Genomic DNA, 17375 nt, shown 5'->3' with positions numbered 1-17375 from the left:
ACGGTAGCTGTCCACCTCCAAAGGGTTCTTCCCTGGTTTCAGAATGGGGACAACAAGACTTTCCCGCCATTGCGACGGAAACTCACCCTCGACCCAAATGCGGTTGTAAAGATCGAGGAGGCGTCGCTGGCAGTCCACTGAAAGGTATTTCAGCATCTCAGAGTGGATGCTATCTGGCCCAGGAGCGGTATCAGGACAAGAGGCGAGGGCACTTCGAAATTCCCACTCACTGAATGGAACATTGTACAATTCAGGATGGTGAGTGCTAAAAGAAAGACTCCGACGTTCTATCCGCTCCTTAATGGAGCGGAAGCCCAAGGCGTAGTTTGCAGAAGCGGAATTCATAGCAAAGTGCTCTGCCAAGCGGTTTGCAATGACGTCGCAGTCAGTACAAACTGCTCCAATCAGTGAGAGCGCAGGGACACTGACAGGGGTCCGATAGCCATAGAGGCGGCGAATCTTGGCCCAGACCTGCGATGGAGTGACATGGAGGCCAATGGTGGACACATACCGCTCCCAGCACTCCTGCTTGCGTTGGCGGATAATGCAGTGGGCTCGCGCACGCAGCCGTTTGAAGGCGATAAGGTGATCGATTGAGGGATGTCGCTTGTGACGCTGGAGCGCCCGCCGGCGAGCTTTAATCGCTTCAGCGATCTCAGGCGACCACCAAGGCACAGTCCGCCGCCGAAGGGACCCAGAAGAACGGGGAATGGCAGATTCGGCGGCAGTAACGATGCCGGTGGTGACCGATTGAACCACTGCATCAATGTCATCGTTAGAGAGAGGCACAATAGCGGCAGTGGGGAAGAACAAGTCCCAGTCAGCCTTATTCAGAGCCCATCTGCTAGGGCGCCCAGAAGACTGACGCTGTGGTAGTGACAGAAAGATCGGAAAGTGGTCACTACCACACAGGTCGTCATGCACTCTCCATTGGACAGACGGTAAGAGGCCAGGGCTACAGATGGAAAGGTCAATGGCGGAGTATGTGCCATGCGCCACACTGAAGTGTGTGAAGGCACCATCATTTAAGATCGAGAGATCGAGCTGCGCCAATAAATGCTCAACGATGGCACCTCGACCTGTTGCCACTGACCCACCCCACAGATGGTTATGGGCGTTAAAGTCGCCCAGTAACAGGAAAGGTGGAGGAAATTGAGTTATCAAAGCAGCCAGGACATGCTGCGCAACATCACCATCCGGTGGAAGGTAAAGACTGCAGACGGTAACAGCCTGTGGCGTCCACACCCGAACAGCGACAGCCTCTAAAGGTGTGTGGAGAGGTACAGACTCGCTGTGAAGAGAGTTCAGGACATAGATGCAGACGCCACCAGACACCCTTTCATAAGCTGCCCGGTTCTTATAATAACCCCGGTAGCCACGGAGGGCGGGGGTTCGCATTGCCGGAAACCAAGTTTCCTGCGGAGCAATGCAGAGGAAAGGATGAAGGCTGATAAGTTGGCGGAGGTCAGTTAGATGATGGTGGAAGAAACAGCTGCAGTTCCACTGGAGTATGGTGTTGTCCATGGCTGAGAAAGGCTTGACGGGACTGGGAAGGGAGATTACGCCGCTGGGTCACCTGCTGCCTCCGATTTAGCACCTGTGATAGTGCTTTCCATGGCGTCTGATGGACCGGCGAGATGGAGGTCCTCAGCGAACGCCAGAAACTCCACCGCATCCTCAGACGCAGAGCTGGAAGGTTGCGGTGGGATGGCTGCCACCGCGAGTTCCTTGGGCTGAGAGCTCTTCTTGCTTTTCTCACGCCGTTCCTTGGGTCGCACTGGCTGGGAGGGCTTCACCGATTCAGTCTCCGGGACGGAGGAGGATCGTGAAGCCCTACGACCAGCTGATTGCGGCCACTTACGCCATTGTCGGTAGTCAGGCTTCTCGCTGGCGGAAACCTGGGAAGGGAGGGACCCAAGGGACCCCTTGCGAGCGTGAGAAGCCGAAGAAGTTGGACACTTCTCCGGCTTAGAAGTGGGGACGGACGTCCCCGATGGGTGGGATGGTGTTGCTCCTGAGGTAGGTGGCGCAGGAGCAACCCGGTGGGTAGAGCCCCCCCCCCCCCCCCTCCACTGGCGAGGGTGCAGGAGGAGTTTTACTACTCGTCGATCCGGCCACAATTGGAGAAACAGACGGGGCTAGCACAGGTGTTGTAGCAGCAGCGTAGGAAGATGTCATTCTTACAGGATGGAGTCGGTCGTATTTCCTCTTGGCCTCAGTATAGATTAGTCGGTCCAGGGTCTTGTATTCCATGATTTTACGCTCTTACTGGAAAATTCGGCAGTCTGGCGAGCAAGGTGAATGGTGCTCCCCGCAGTTGACACAGATGGAAGGCGGGGCACATGGAGTATTGGGATGTGATGGGCGTCCGCAATCTCGACATGTGAGGCTGGAAGTGCATCGAGAAGACATATGGCCGAACTTCCAGCACTTAAAGCACCGCATCGGGGTAGGGATATAGGGCTTAACGTCACATCGGTAGACCATCACCTTGACCTTTTCCGGTAATGTATCCCCTTCGAAGGCCAAGATGAAGGCACCGGTAGCAATCTGATTTTCCTTCGGACCCCGATGAACGCGCCGGACGAAATGTACACCTCGGCGCTCTAAACTGGCGCGCAGCTCTTCATCAGACTGCAAAAGAAGATCCGTATGGTAAATAACTCCCTGGACCATATTTGAACTCTTATGGGGTGTGATCGTAACGGCAACATCCCCCAACTTGTCACAAGCGAGTAACAGTCGTGACTGGGCAGAGGATGCCGTTTGTATCAGGATTGACCCAGAGCGCATTTTTGACAAGCCCTCCACCTCCCCAAACTTGTCCTCTAAATGCTCGACGAAGAACTGAGGCTTTGTGGAGAGAAAAGACTCCCCATCAACCCTCGTACAAACTAAGAAGCGGTGCGAATAACTGCTACTGCCATCCTGAGACTTACGTTCCTCCCACGGTGTGGCCAGCGAGGGGAACGTTTTCGGATCGTACTTCTGAGCGTTAAACTGAGCCCGAGAACGCTTAGTGACTGCTGGCGGCTGGCCACCAGCGAGAGACGATGTACCACCCTTCACTGCGGGTCATCCGCCCTGATGCCACCTACTGCGACCAAGGGCCCTCCCCACGGGCGCCACCCAGCCACGGCAAGAGCCACCTGGCAGGATGGCCGTTGCCGGGAGTCCCGATACCCCAGGAGGATAGGCATCTACTACTTGGCATACGTGGGGAGTTAACGGCGCAGGCATCAGTAGAGCGATCCCTGTGTTGTCAGGGGGCTACAACCAACAGGGTACATGGCGGCCCCACCACAACGGACTGGCTACCGTGCTGGATGTTAGGTAACACGTGGTCCATGGTCGCCGTCGGTGCAGAAAGAGGCGCTGCACAGTGCAAGGTGTTATCTGCACGCAGAAAAAGAGTCATGCCCAAGAGATGGAAAGCGGACAGGACTGCAGTTCAACAGTGTATAAGCTGGCGAAAGGTCTGATCGCAAGATGGACACAATGCACCAAGTAAGGCGCCTTTCCCCAATCGGCTCGCTCCTAGGAAAATTTTGAGAGATGGAGGTCAAACCCAACAGGGCACCATCATATATAAGGCCGAAAAGTTTGAGACTCCTTTTAGTCGCCTCTTACGACAGGCAGGAATACCGCGGGCCTATTCTAACCCCCGAACCCGCAGGGGGCAGCCTGGTGTAAATTACACCACAAGAAGAATTCAAAGTTCTATGGGCCTCAACATGAACAGGGTATCCATGGAGAAGCGAGGCAGCAAGGAGTTGTTGTGCTTGAGAATCAGAAGTAGTCTACAACGAGAGCAGGATTTCACAAGGTCACCAACTGCGTCAACATCTTTCTGAATAATGAACAGATGTACCGTGGCAAAGGACTGACCGTCTTCAGTACGTGAGACCACGAGGAACCGTGATGCAGCAGGATGGGTCTTTGATCATGAGCATCATTACGTTTATGTTGCGTAGATGTTGATTCTGAAGATGACTGAATCACTGCGAGAAAATTACCCATTGATTGCCAGTGTCTCCGATGGCGCGCTCCTTTCAACTGGGGGGCCCCTTCACAAGGGGGCGCAGCCGCTTAGCTGATTGTTCACACCTCAGGTCACATTTCAATCGGTAATTTGGGAAGGCTGCAGCTCAGGCAATCGCCCCTCCCTGGGCCTGGCCTGTACCAGGGGGTACGTGCGAACTCTTTACCTGTACACCCGGGGTTGGGAATTACGCGTTACCCAGTCACATGTTACGCGTCAGACGCGTGGGCCGGCCTTCAGGACCACACAGGGAGGAAGAAGAAAAAGAGGAACCTTAAACGCCGAAGCAGAAAGAGAGGAGAAAGAAAAAAAAATGAAAAGGGAGCGGAAAAAAGTGAGACTGTTCTTACGTCAGCGACAGACAATGCAAAAATTCCCATTCATGTTTTCCAAGGGAGGGGAAAAACAACAGCCAGAGAATAGATATGCAGTACGGAAGGGAAAAAGTGCTGCAAAGGCTGGGGGCCCGTGGTAGCCAAGCACGAAACCGCCGAAGATTGGTGAGGCCCCTGGGGGTACATTTACGTTGTGAGTCAATTTCTGGTCCCTGCACTAACTGTCATTTCTCTGTAGGTCTTCCTGCATTTCCCTATGGTTGTCTGGTGTTGCAGTCTTCCTTTATACACTACACTGTCGTCCGCGAATACTCTCGTGGAGATCCACTAGATCATTAATATATATTTGTAAACAGTAACGTCTCTAAAACACTCCGTCAGAATGCTCCCACATCCTACCGATACATCAGTCGATTTTTATCCCATTAGAACTATCCCTTCGGCGGAAGAACATTTTTGTCCACAGCAAATTTTTTTCCCTCTCCCTCTCTGAATTATTTTAGAAGGTGGCTGGAACTTAAATCCCTCTCACTTTTCTAAATATTTTAGGTGGTAGACGTGGCTACATCAAGGGATAGTTTATTTTGAAATAATAGTCAACGCTGTCAATTGTATAATTTTAGAGAAAAAGAAATTATTTGTAAAATCAGCTTTTATTACGTCTTCTGATACAAAGCAGATATGATACGGAAAGTGCAGAGACTTTAACAGACCAAAAATTTATATAAACAGAATGAACAGGCACTGAGAAACTGCACAGCATGGCTAGTCGTCGAAGTCTGACGGATGGACATATGTTAGCTTTGATAAATTTTATTGAAGAGGTTGAACCTGAAAGAGAATATGTGAACGGTATTTCAGCTGATACTTATGGCGCAGAAGAAAGAACAGCAGGGAGCTCGAGTGAATCAGAGGGTAGCGATAAAGAAACTGACAAATCTCCACGTGTACACAGCTGTAGGAAAGGTAAGCAATAAAACGTTTCTGACATATTTCTGTCTCCCTATTATTTATTGAAACTGTGCTCATTCCATGGGAAACGCTCACTCGCTTATCTCTAGGTGTTGGGTCATCGAAAAGGGCAACAACGTCAACACCGTAACAGAAAACGTAGCAAATGCGGTTGAGTTGCAATCGTTCGTTGGAGTGCTGCTAAAGCTGCTTGCATGATCACTAATGAAAAGAGTATGGCTTCGGCAATTGCAATTTTCGGCAAAAGGCTGCAAAACTGGGCCAAGAGCATGCTGAAAGGCGGCATAATTGTGGTATAAAAAGTTTCTCAGGAATTTCACTGTCAGTAGAGAGGTTGAAGAAAAGTGGAAAGTAGATCTTAAAAATACCTGTATTGGAACTCCTGGAAAGCGTGGACAAAAGATGTCTAGTCCTTCTCCATACGTAAAAAGGTGTGTCATCAATGCTTTTCCCTGGAGAGCTTGGCGTATGTTTATTGGCGAACGTATTCTCCAAAATCCAAAAATGCGCTAAAAGAGAAGTGCCGGGTGTGTTGGGAGGTGAAGCACGCTCTTTTTACCGTGAAGACTTTGATGCATTTCCTGCAAGTTTTTATATTAATGAAGCAGACCTTTCCTAGACGGAGAAATGGGGAACACAATTTTACACGTTGATGTCATGTAACCGCTTCAGGTGTCCTCATGTTTGATTTGAGGTCGACATATGGGAGCTGTTAAAAAGGAGGAGTGTGCTCTCGCGTAAGACGTATGGTATAGATTCATAGCAACCTCTCACAACTGTACATTCCTGCTCCATGTATTTGGGTCGATGAACAGTTGTTCCCGACCCCAGGGTAGATGTCGGTTCCTCAGTTCATGGCTTCAAAATCTGACAAGTATGAGCAGAAATACTGTCGATAAGGATTCCAAATATATGATAAATGCTTACCCGTATCTTGGTAAAGAACTCCTAGTGGTAAACATCTTAGATACTGTGTAGGGAATAAATTTGTAGGTTCACACCATACAGGAGGGAATATTGCATGTGACGTCCTACTTTCATTATCACATCTGAATACAAACCGAATGTGCTTGTTTGATATTGTAAAATTAAAGTGAAAGTGAACGCATATAGAAAGTTCCCGAGGATCTATACAAGACTGTAGCTTTCAAGAGCGACAATTTGACCGTCAGAGAGTATCAAAGGAAGTCAAGTAATGTGACAATTCTTAGTTCGTTGCATCCAAACCTACAAACTAAGACAAAGTCTCACACAATGACATGTCCCAATTAAGTGCTGTAGTTTTGTCAGATCGTCCGCAAGTACTCTGTGAAAGCTCGCAAAAGAAGTAGCCTGTTCATACTTTTCATTACATTTTAGACTTAGAAAACATCAATGGCTAGTAACAATCTTCAAAGTAACAATGAAAATCCCTTCTGAATCTCGTGGAGGAACCCAAGTAACATTATATATAGGGGTCAGGGTCTGGGTCAGAGCTCTAGCTACATACGATGAATCATTAGGCATAGTTGGAAGACGCTGCCAGGTGTAAAAGTCGTGTAAGAAGGGAAATGTTCATGTAAATGTGGACCTTGAGACAAACCAGATTGCAAGAAATATGGTGTCACAATTTCTATGTCTGTGCAGGTTGTGAAATTGCGAATTCCACTATACAGGCAACGATAATCTGTAGGTATTTAAAGATAAGACTTTTACTTCCACAGACTTCAATGTTATTTTTAGATAATGTGTATCAAAGTGTAGACCTATATTAGACTACGGTAATATGTTATCTATTCTTGTTTACTTGTAAAAAAGTATTACTTTTTGACTTGGTCGTATTTCTATAAAAATAGAAGACTTCTGGATGATAACTGTCAAGAATTTGCACATTTATGTTAACATGAGCAAAACCTAAGAGAGTATTCAATTCTTATTTTGTAAAATTATAATATTACAAAATAAGTTTTAATATTTTTAATTAGAATTAAAACAAAGTAACAGCCCATTAAAGTGACTGCTGGACGGGGTGGCCGAACGGTTCTAGGCTCTACGGTCTGGAACCACGCGACCGTTACGGTAGCAGGTTAGAATCCTGCCTCGGGCATGGATGTGTGTAATGTTCTTAGGTTAGTTAGGTTTAAGTAGTTGTAAGTTCTAGGGGACTGATGACTCAGAAGTTAAGTCCCATAGTGCTCAGAGCCATTTGAACCATTAAAGTGACTGTTACAGAAAAACTCGTCTCCAATAATAAAATCACAATTAAGAAGAAGCCATAAATGTCAGAACTGGGGATGGGTTATTTCGTCCCGGTGGCGGTTTTAAGTGGTTCAGAAATCCGGCGGTTCTACTGTCACGAAGCGTTGTATTCTATCCACTAGGAAGCTCCGAAACCAATCACAAAACATCTGGTCCGATATTCGGTAGGCACGTATTTTGTTCAGTGTACAGCAATGCGGAAATGATCGGAATCCCTTCGGAAGAAACACTGAGCCAACCTGAGGGCAGCTGTCTACGCTTGGATCTAGTGGATGAACGGAGCGATTTGACTTCCAAAAGATCTCAGTTTGCGTAACAACAGAACACGTTCCAGAACTATGCAACGGACAAACGTCAACCAAAAAGGCCAAGATTTATGTGGATCTGTCGGACGCCCCTTGTTAAAACGCTGCGCTTTCTTCTGGTCTTCCTTGTTCTAGAGGCCTACGATACGCCGCTGCTAGAAGAGGAGCAAGTTTTTCCCCCACAATCTCTGAACAATCCCACAAGTATCTCGTATGCGATTTTGTCTTTCCTCCAAAATAAGAACATTTTAATTTTATGCTATTACAGATTATTTGAAAATATTAACTATGCTCTGAATGGGTTTTACTGCCATTTAAAACAACTTTTTGTGTCTATTTCAACCGAATAATCACTACCATATTCGGAAGAAGTCTACCGCAATTAGAAACACTGTTTCCCTCCATCCACATAATGTCTGCGACTTTGATCAATTCACCAGCTCTCTCGCTCTCGCTCTCTCTCTCTCTCTCTTTCTCTCTTTCTCTCTTCCCCCCCCCCCCCCCCCCCCCCCCCCCCGCTGATGAAAGCTAAAGGTATCTGAGAAACAGTAAAACACGCAATACATACCTGTCACCTTCTACAGACGTTCGTGTAGTGATATGTGTATGTACACATACCTGGAAAAAACGAAGAAGGTTGAAAGTTATTGAGACAAACAATTCAATACATTAAAATATAGTTACTTCTGTCTTACAAAACTTATAGACACGCAACTTATAATTAAGCTAAAAATTTCAAATAGAAGTTTCTTATCCTCCATGTGTGTGTGTGTGTGTGTGTGTGTGTGTGTGTGTGTGTGTAAAGAGGAGGATGGAAGGGAGATTCTGCATTCCACATATGAGACTACTACTAGGATTCTAAGTTTGCCAAGACTGAAATGTCAAGATGCTTAGTTAGATAAAGAATGAGGCTGGGAATCAGCCGTGACCTTTTCAAAAGGAGTATTTGTCTGACGTTAAGCAATGGAAAATTTAAATCTAGAGAGTCAGATAGAGATATAGGACCTGCTCCGAAGTATACACCTCCACGCCGCTTGGCTCTATGGATGAGAGGGAAGTGGCTGGGCATCATAAACAAGACGAATCTATTTAATGGCTTGGAAAAATAGGAAGGGGGTGTTGTGCCTGTTCTTTGTAAGTTTAGATTTTACGACCGTTCAATAAGTAGTACTTCAAAACATTTGTACGGCACATTTAATAAAAAAAGCAATAGAAGCAACTGCCTGAAACGGCTTTCTCTATGCCAATAAAGCTCATTCGTGGCTTTCAGTAGTTATGTGCATGCTGCTCTAAAGTATCAGAATGTTGTTCGGCCACTGCAGTATGCATACGAATCGTCAACACAATGGGTTGCTGAAAAAGTTATCTGTTACTGTTCCAGACAGCACACAATTTTCCTTCATCCAATGCTTTTATCCTGCGCAACCATCCACAAAAACATTGCTTTCCATTGTCTTCCTAAAGCACTTACAAAGTGGTCTCGTGAACTTCACGCATGTTTAAGCTGAACAGGTCGTAACGAAGGAGCGGTGTGATGGGACACATTTTGACATGCGACAGCCACTATAAAAACTGTAACTTACCACGACTTTAAAAAAACCTTTACGAAGGTCGCCTTTTAAATTTTTGGTGAGACGTGGCATTAAAACTATGGGAACTCGCAAATCGATAGAGTATTTTTTTACAATGAGCATTCAAAAAAGAATACTGTGGAAAATTCACAGGATGTTTAGCGCTTTGGCAAAGGCCTAACTCAACAACAATGCATCGAACAACTTCGATCAAGTTCTGGAAGTCGATCACCTTCAGTCAATTCGAAACTTTCCAGTTGCTTTGCCTGCCTCCGTCAGGGAGGTATTTCGTGATGGCCGAATATACTCGATTGTTCAAAAAACAATTATGCTGTGCCGAACCTGATGGAAGAGTGTCGACATGTGATTTACCGTTATACACAGAAATTCTTAGACATACCAAAGAAAATAACACATTTGATTGTACATGAACTTTTAACTGTAACAAAGTTCTTTTCTTGCCGGAAGTTGTTTAATTTAATCAAATCTCAAAATCAGGGAATGTCAATTGGTGTATGCGAATGATCAAAAAATTGAACTAAGGAAATGCAGGATCTGTGTAAACCTCCCCAACAGGAGACGTAAGTTTAAAATATTCGCAAGAGCTGCAAACGACGTGGCAGTCAATTGTCTGAGTGTTTCAAACCGAACCGAGACCAACAAAAGTGGTTCGCCCAAGAAGCACTATATATATCCGCTTATAACTTTGGTTACAATGGCCATTTCGTATCCATTGGTTAAGAGTATCGAATAATAGTTACTCCTGAATGGCAAAACAACAATTTGTTTGCCATAAGTCATCTATGAAATAACGCAATAGGCCTTCGACATGCCAGTATCAACTGTCAGGCAGTACGTCGAACAACTGATTGGTGAATTTAATTCTCACCTTTCAACACTTCGTCACCTTATTACAAATGAAAATGCGTTTATAGCGCTTTTCAACAACTCAAGAAGGTGCTGAATGCTTCCAAAACAATGTTTTTTGGGGTATCAACATCACAGTGGAATAAATGCTATCACAATTGGTTCGAACACGTGAGAAAGCGCATAAATTTAAAAAGCCAATATTCTGTGAACCAACAAAATTATCTGTACCGAAAGATTTCTCCTCCCCCCCCCATCCCGTTATTTTTTTACTCTAACAATATAATCTTTAGACTATGTGAAGTGTGTGCCTCCAGAACAATATTTAGCAATATTGTTGTACCTATCTTGTTTCATCCTGTGGCTATTATTCAATTAAGGATTGTTGAAGTTTAAAGCAACCAGCCATAAATACTTCTTTAAAAAGTTATATTTTACTTCCACTGACTGTTTTGAGCTAACATACACATCTTCAGAAGAATACAGTTTTTATTGTAGTAGTATATCCCTCACCTGCATGCTATGTGGATCAATATTTGCGTAGCTAGTATCACTTTCTATGTTATGTGGATGACTAATAAAGCAGGGAAGTATGCTAATGTGCTAAAATTGGCAACAAAATGTGCTGCAAATGTTTGCCCCCAGGCTTGGCAGAGGGCAGAGGATAGCGCCGACACGTTCCCGCAGTGATGGTATAATCCCCCGCGTTTTGTGCTTATATGTAAGCAGAAGCGACGCACGCGGAATTACTGGCAGCACTCGAAGACAAAAGATTACCTTACAAATAGTGCCTATCTTCGTCGTCACTGATAGCACCAATAAATAGGGCCTTCTTACCGTAGACAAACAGTACGCAGTGCAGGTGCGGATGAGATGCTGCTGACGGACATACGAGTGTCACCGCCTGAAGCTGGGCAGGATAGCCCGAAACCCGTAAAGGTAATAAAGCTTTTTTGAAAAGGATTTGCAAGTGGCTGCGTTACACGCCGTGAGAGTTGCCGTGCAGCCGTCAAGGGGACCCTCGCTCCTCTCACCCCCCCCCCCCCCCCTCCTTTTCAACATGGCCAATGACACATGCTCAACACCTTGCCTTCCCACACAGCAGCCCAGATTTTAGATCGCAGAGTCAACGCTTCGGCCTTCGCTGATGTCCTGCTTTTCGCATCGACGAAGAGAGGCCTGCAGTCCCACATCGACGCAGCCACGGCAGCCCTCGCTCATCAAGGCGCGGAAGTATTTCACCCTTGCCTTAGTGGTCTCCGTCCGCGAGAAGAAGGTGAAGGTGGACGACTCCATCACCTTCACAGCCGGCAACGCCACCATGCCGGCCCTACACGTGGGTGCGACTTTTCATTACGTGGGGCTGCAGTTCTCTTCTGATCAGTGCCGCCATCTGCAGAAGCAGCTGGATATCATCATCCAGGCTGCCCTGAAGCCGTAACAGCGCCTATACACCCTCATGCACGTGCTGTTGCAGGACCTGTATCACGGGGTGGCCCTCAGTCGCACCAGGATTGGTGTCGCGCGCACCGCGGTGCGTGCAGCCGTCAGGAAATGGTTCCGCCTCCAGGCGGGCACACCCCCCCCCCCCCCCTTTTTGGCTACTAGCACTCTCCTGTGGCCCAAGAGGGACTCGGCATTCCATCAGCCCGCTGAATGGGCCCTACCCTACGGCGGGCCCGACTCCTGACACTGTAGAAGATGGGGCCAGCTGCAGAAAACGAGGGTCTGCGCGAGGTTGCGACGCTCGAGCGGCACTTGACTTGGAAAGGCCATCCTCTCACGACGTCGGAGCAGGTTGGGGACATGTAGGCGGCTCGCCTACACGTCCCCTTCGACAATGCGTCCCTCTTCGAGTCTACCGCCATCCGGGGGCAGCACCAATGGGTCGCCAATACGAGTCGTCTCCTGTGTGGGCGCGACATCATCAACGCCATACGCGCCCGCATAAACGCCTTGACCTCCAAGGCGTTGCGTAGTCGCGAGCGGGTGACTGATAACCAATGCCGCGCGGGCTGCAGAGCCGTCGAGACCGCCAACGACGTCGTGCAGGTTTGCGGACAAACACACGGGTCCTGCGTGAATGCTTGCAAACGGACTTCGACTTCTAGATGGATCCTTATCTTCGAACACCGGGAGGACTCCGCAAGTCTGACATCGTCGCGGTCAAAGACGGCCTAGCCCGCACAGTCGACGACCAGTCTGCGACCACCTCCGGCTCGATTGGTGTCACGAGCAGAAGGGGACAACACGCCGTCCATCAGGCGTGACGTCCTCTACCTGCGTCCCTGCTTCCAGAGTGTCATCTACTCATCGTATGACGGCACAGCGGCCGATGCCCAGGGCTGGCGTTGGGTAGAGTGCTGGCTTCTCTCTCCCTGACTCCTTGGGGCTGTCACAGGAGCAATAACCGTCTTTGTTCTTCATTCCAATTCCTTCTCTAGTTTAATTGTTAATTTATTGTGTTTGTATTTTTGTATTCTTTTAACATATACATTTGACGTGGTTCGCTCTGTGTGAGCTCCCTCTGAGGTGGGGCTACTGGCGAGGTACAATACACCCGTGTATTATTTCCTCATGTATGTGTTATTCCTATGGAATAAAGACGGCTGTTTCCTTTTCTCTGATACCGACGCATACCAAGATATATGCATGTGGAGTTGCACCGCCATCCAGCACAAAAGAACTACGCGTTATGTATTCTGACAGCATCTCAACGCATAAGCAATGCTGAGAACCTCTAATATTAACTACTAGAGCTCCGGACAACATTCCGCGCAGCTACGGATATAACAGAACTATACGAAGAGCTATGAAGTACAGCGACAAGAAAGTCGATAAAGAAACAGGAAAACAACTGCTGTTGCTCGGGTACCGTACACAAATGGCCCCCAGCAACTGTGTGGAAAAGGTGATTCGCTGCTGAGAAAACAGTCCCTGGTCGTAAAATCTTTTTGTGTTCGTAGGCCAACACCTAAGATCACTTTAAAAGAAAAAATAACAGAAAAAGATTGTCATACACCGTCATCCCATCGTATAGAATGAGGTACATAAGATTTGTTTGTTGTATGGTCGCACGCTAGTCATTTGCAAAATGGTAAACAGCAGAATGAATAAAATTTAATTAACATAGACATATCAGTCTTTGTTAGTAGTCATGTTTCAACTGAGACACATTTAATAACAAAGTAAACATTTTGTATGATATTGCACATGCTACAGGTGTTTAAATATTTGTCAAGGGAACAGGAGTTGTCCAGAAGATAAGATTTCACATTCAATTTTTTTTTGGTACCGCCCAGATTCTGTGTAAATGATTAAAACATTTTGTAACTGCAAATTGAATTCTTTTCTGAGTCACTAATAATTTTAGTAGTGAGTACCGAAAGTTTATGAACAGTGAATGAGAAAAAAGGTTAAATCCTTGAATTGTCTACGAGAAGACTATTCAGTTCAGTTCTTGCTTTTCACTCATTTCGATATAAAATGCTATAGTACTAAACTGACGCAAAAATAAAAGATACAGGCACGGTAAGATAAAGAATAACACGACGAACGAAGGGCGATGGACTTAATATCCCATCCACAACTAAGTCACTTGAGACGGAACCCAAGCTCGGCCCAGACAAGAATCCACCAAAAAGAAAACTGCCAAACCCTTTTCGAAGGTAAAGGCATTTATCTGTACTGAAACATCAAAACATAATCAGCTGCTGAATATTATTTTTTAAAAAAACGGAGGGGGTGGGGGGGGGGGGCGGGAAGGGGTTCCGCGCGTATCTGGGGTTTCAAGATAGTCTCGCGTCTCGTAGCTACTTCATGAACAATTAAATAGGTGCAGATTAGGTATACTGTAAGAAGTATAACAGCAATTTGGAAAAAAGAGGCTATCTTCAACGATACAACATGAACTGCTCACACCAAGTACGAATAAACACGAGACCACAAGATGACGTCTGGCGAATACAAGTTATAGGGACAAAAGGTGTGGGAAATTGGCCACGTACGGCAATGGCAAAAATAAGCGACTGGGGTACAATACAAGTAGGCCGGCGCACACATCAATGACGGAGGTGCATCCACAGCGCATGCGTCTGACGTCACCGCGGAAGGTGACGTAAGCACCCCGACACGACGTAGTAACTGCTGACTTTGAATACTGCTGTCAGGGCAAAATGAAACTGAAAAAAATATTCGTCGATGATAAACATTTCGAATGAATGTTACTTGCAGAAAGAAGACGCATAGTTGACCAATCTATAACTCCAGCAGGCGCGTAAAACGTATCAGTCTCCGTTTATTCTAAGCCTGTGATCGTGCACTCTTGCCCATATAGAAAGATACATAGAGGGCGTGCTGTGTTACTTGACCACATGTAAAGAGTGCACAATGAATTATGTTACGCCGGTAGCCACTTTTAGCTGGTAAAGTTGCATAATATATAATTCTGAAAGTTAACTTTTACTGTACTCTAAGTGAAGAAAAGTGTAGTCAAGGGCTAAGAAAGATAAATGTAATGCACCAAATGCAGCTCCCAGACAACTTTAAGTACCAATCACATAATGCCATCAACAGATATAACATCCAAAGGGAATAGAAAAATTGAGCTTCCACTGGTACAGCAGTAGAAACCTCGTAGTTGACACTGACACTAATTAACAGTTCATTAGAGTCACTTCTATACCGTCGATACAGCGCTATGACCAGTGCTTAACTAATACTATTTGCGTCTGCCTGCTTTAAAGTATGATTCAAAATAAAACCGATCGTCAAATATCATACATGTACAGCTTAAAACTCTTGTACTGGTGCCTCGGCGCAGTAGAAATATAAGACTAGTCTGGTGCAAAGCAGAAGTTCTAAAAGGTGTCTTCCCTCTCTCTCCCTCTCTCTAGCGTCAAGTGGTCACGTATTAGCAACAGGTGGAAAACAGTAAGCACTCTCATTCGAAACAGAGAACATAATGTCCTCATGTATACAACAAATTTAATACAATGGCATTACACAAGAACTTGTGCCATGAACATTTGATAACATGACAAATTACACATAGGATAAATGACACTTTTGTTTGTAAACGCGGCAGGAAGCGTATTTTTTTTATTTGGAGTATTTCTTAGCACGATATCTGGCTTCAGCAACAATTCGAGAGGTGAATTAAGTCAAGTGGTCACGTATTAGCAACAGGTGGAAAACAGTAAGCACTCTCATTCGAAACAGAGAACATAATGTCCTCATGTATACAACAAATTTAATACAATGGCATTACACAAGAACTTGTGCCATGAACATTTGATAACATGACAAATTACACATAGGATAAATGACACTTTTGTTTGTAAACGCGGCAGGAAGCGTATTTTTTTTATTTGGAGTATTTCTTAGCACGATATCTGGCTTCAGCAACAATTCGAGAGGTGCATTAAGTGACCTTAAAAGCCTGCCATAGGCGTATTATGAAACTGTTATACCGTGGTCTTCCATAAATACAGTTTTTAGATCTTGTTTAGAAACAAAATATTTAACATGTAATAGAGGTGACATGCTTGAATACCTTTTCAGGTACAGGAACTGATTAAGTACTCTGAAATATTATGCGATATTTCTATCGAATGATCGCGCCGTAATCATTCTGTTCGCGGTGTAATTAACAACTTCGCCCACGTCAACTGTCAAGTTTGTATCTTAATTTTCGCGCTATAAATCGAAAAATATATTCTACCCGCCTCACAAAGTCTCATTAGTCAGCTAGTGGCAAATTACGAACATGTTCAGCAGTTTATTACTTGATGACTAACGGGGCGTTACGAAATGTTCAGGGTCCAGTCCCTGAATACCCGTGCGAGTCTGAAAAACACAAAAGGTAGAGTACGCTTGGGTAAATTGGAGTCACAAGAATTTGTAATAAAGAACGCACTTAAGTAGGGAGATGCCCTGTCTCCGCTACTTTTTAATTCAGTCCTAGAATATATTATACGAATGGCAGCAGATAATTCAGAGGGTGTGGAGTTAAATGGAACTATTAAGATGTTAGGGTATGCAGATGATCTAAACATCATTAGCGATAGATAAGAATCTGTAACAGCAAATGCGAATGCGTTAATCAAAGCTAGTGAAGATGTAGGTCTAAGGATAAGTGAAGACAAAACCAAATACCTGGTTACCACTAGAATGCCAACAGCAGTAGATCAGGAAATGCTAAGAGTTGGAGACATGCAGTTTGAAAAAATGAACACATTTAAGTATCTAGGCGTGGACACCACTTCGAGAAATGAGATTGAATCCCAACTGAAGAAGAGATTACGGACGGGGAATGCGTGCTACTTCTCACTGAATAATTACTTTCATCACTGATACTGTCTAGGAATTTAAAGATTAGAATATACAAAACTATTATTCTACCAGTTATGCTGTATGGGTGTGAGACTTGGTCTCACTGTGCAAAATGAAAAGCCGTTTCGAGTATTTGAAAACAAAATTTTGAGGAAAATTTTCGGAGCAAAAAGGGATGACATTAGCGGAGAGTGGCGAAAACTGCATAACGAAGAGGTTCACGAACTCTATTCTACCCCTTACATAACCAGTAATATTAAATCACGTAGGCTGCGATGGGCGGGTCACGTAGATCGAATGAATGAGGGTAGGGCAGTGCGCAGAGTACTGGTATGGCACTTAGAGGGAAAACGTCCTGGTCTCCTGTCGTTCACGTACAAGATTCCGAATACAGTGAGAGGCGCCGACGACAGCAGAAACTGTGTGACTAACGACGCTCACGTAATACCTTTCTGAAAAACTCGAGAAGGTGGAAATTCAAACAGACTGGCAGATGTGATAAAATAATCGAAGTCACACATCGCTCCATATTTCACGATGATCCTAGCAGTAGCGGCCAGCTGTTGTGATGCTATTACTGAAAAATTCTCTCTCCTGATAAGAATCCACAAATTCTGGTTTCCAGTTCTCAATGGCTACACGATTCATGTCAGAGAACTATACTGTACAGCTATAATCCTGAACACCTGCTGATGGATTTGCCGTTTTGTTA

General features: G+C 45.5%; 1 protein-coding gene across 3 annotated transcripts in view; it reads right to left on the bottom strand.

Annotated features, from left to right (window-relative positions):
* The window catches only part of LOC126348329 (serine/threonine-protein phosphatase 2A 56 kDa regulatory subunit epsilon isoform), a 267854-nt gene that overhangs the window by 185895 nt on the left and 64584 nt on the right, over positions 1-17375 (bottom strand). The window contains exon 1 of one of the 3 annotated variants that reach the window (XM_050002347.1): positions 8461-8481. The exons of the other annotated variants lie outside the window; for them this stretch is intronic. The gene's annotated coding sequence lies outside the window, so the exon portion shown is untranslated. Of the gene's footprint in view, positions 1-8460; positions 8482-17375 lie in introns of those variants that run through there. 3 annotated transcript variants of the gene reach the window in all.

This window comes from Schistocerca gregaria, chromosome 1, assembly GCF_023897955.1.
Source record: "Schistocerca gregaria isolate iqSchGreg1 chromosome 1, iqSchGreg1.2, whole genome shotgun sequence".
Taxonomy (NCBI): Eukaryota; Metazoa; Arthropoda; class Insecta; order Orthoptera; family Acrididae; genus Schistocerca; species Schistocerca gregaria.
The sequence above is the reverse complement of the archived record's forward strand: the minus strand, read 5'-3'. Positions and strand labels throughout refer to the sequence as shown.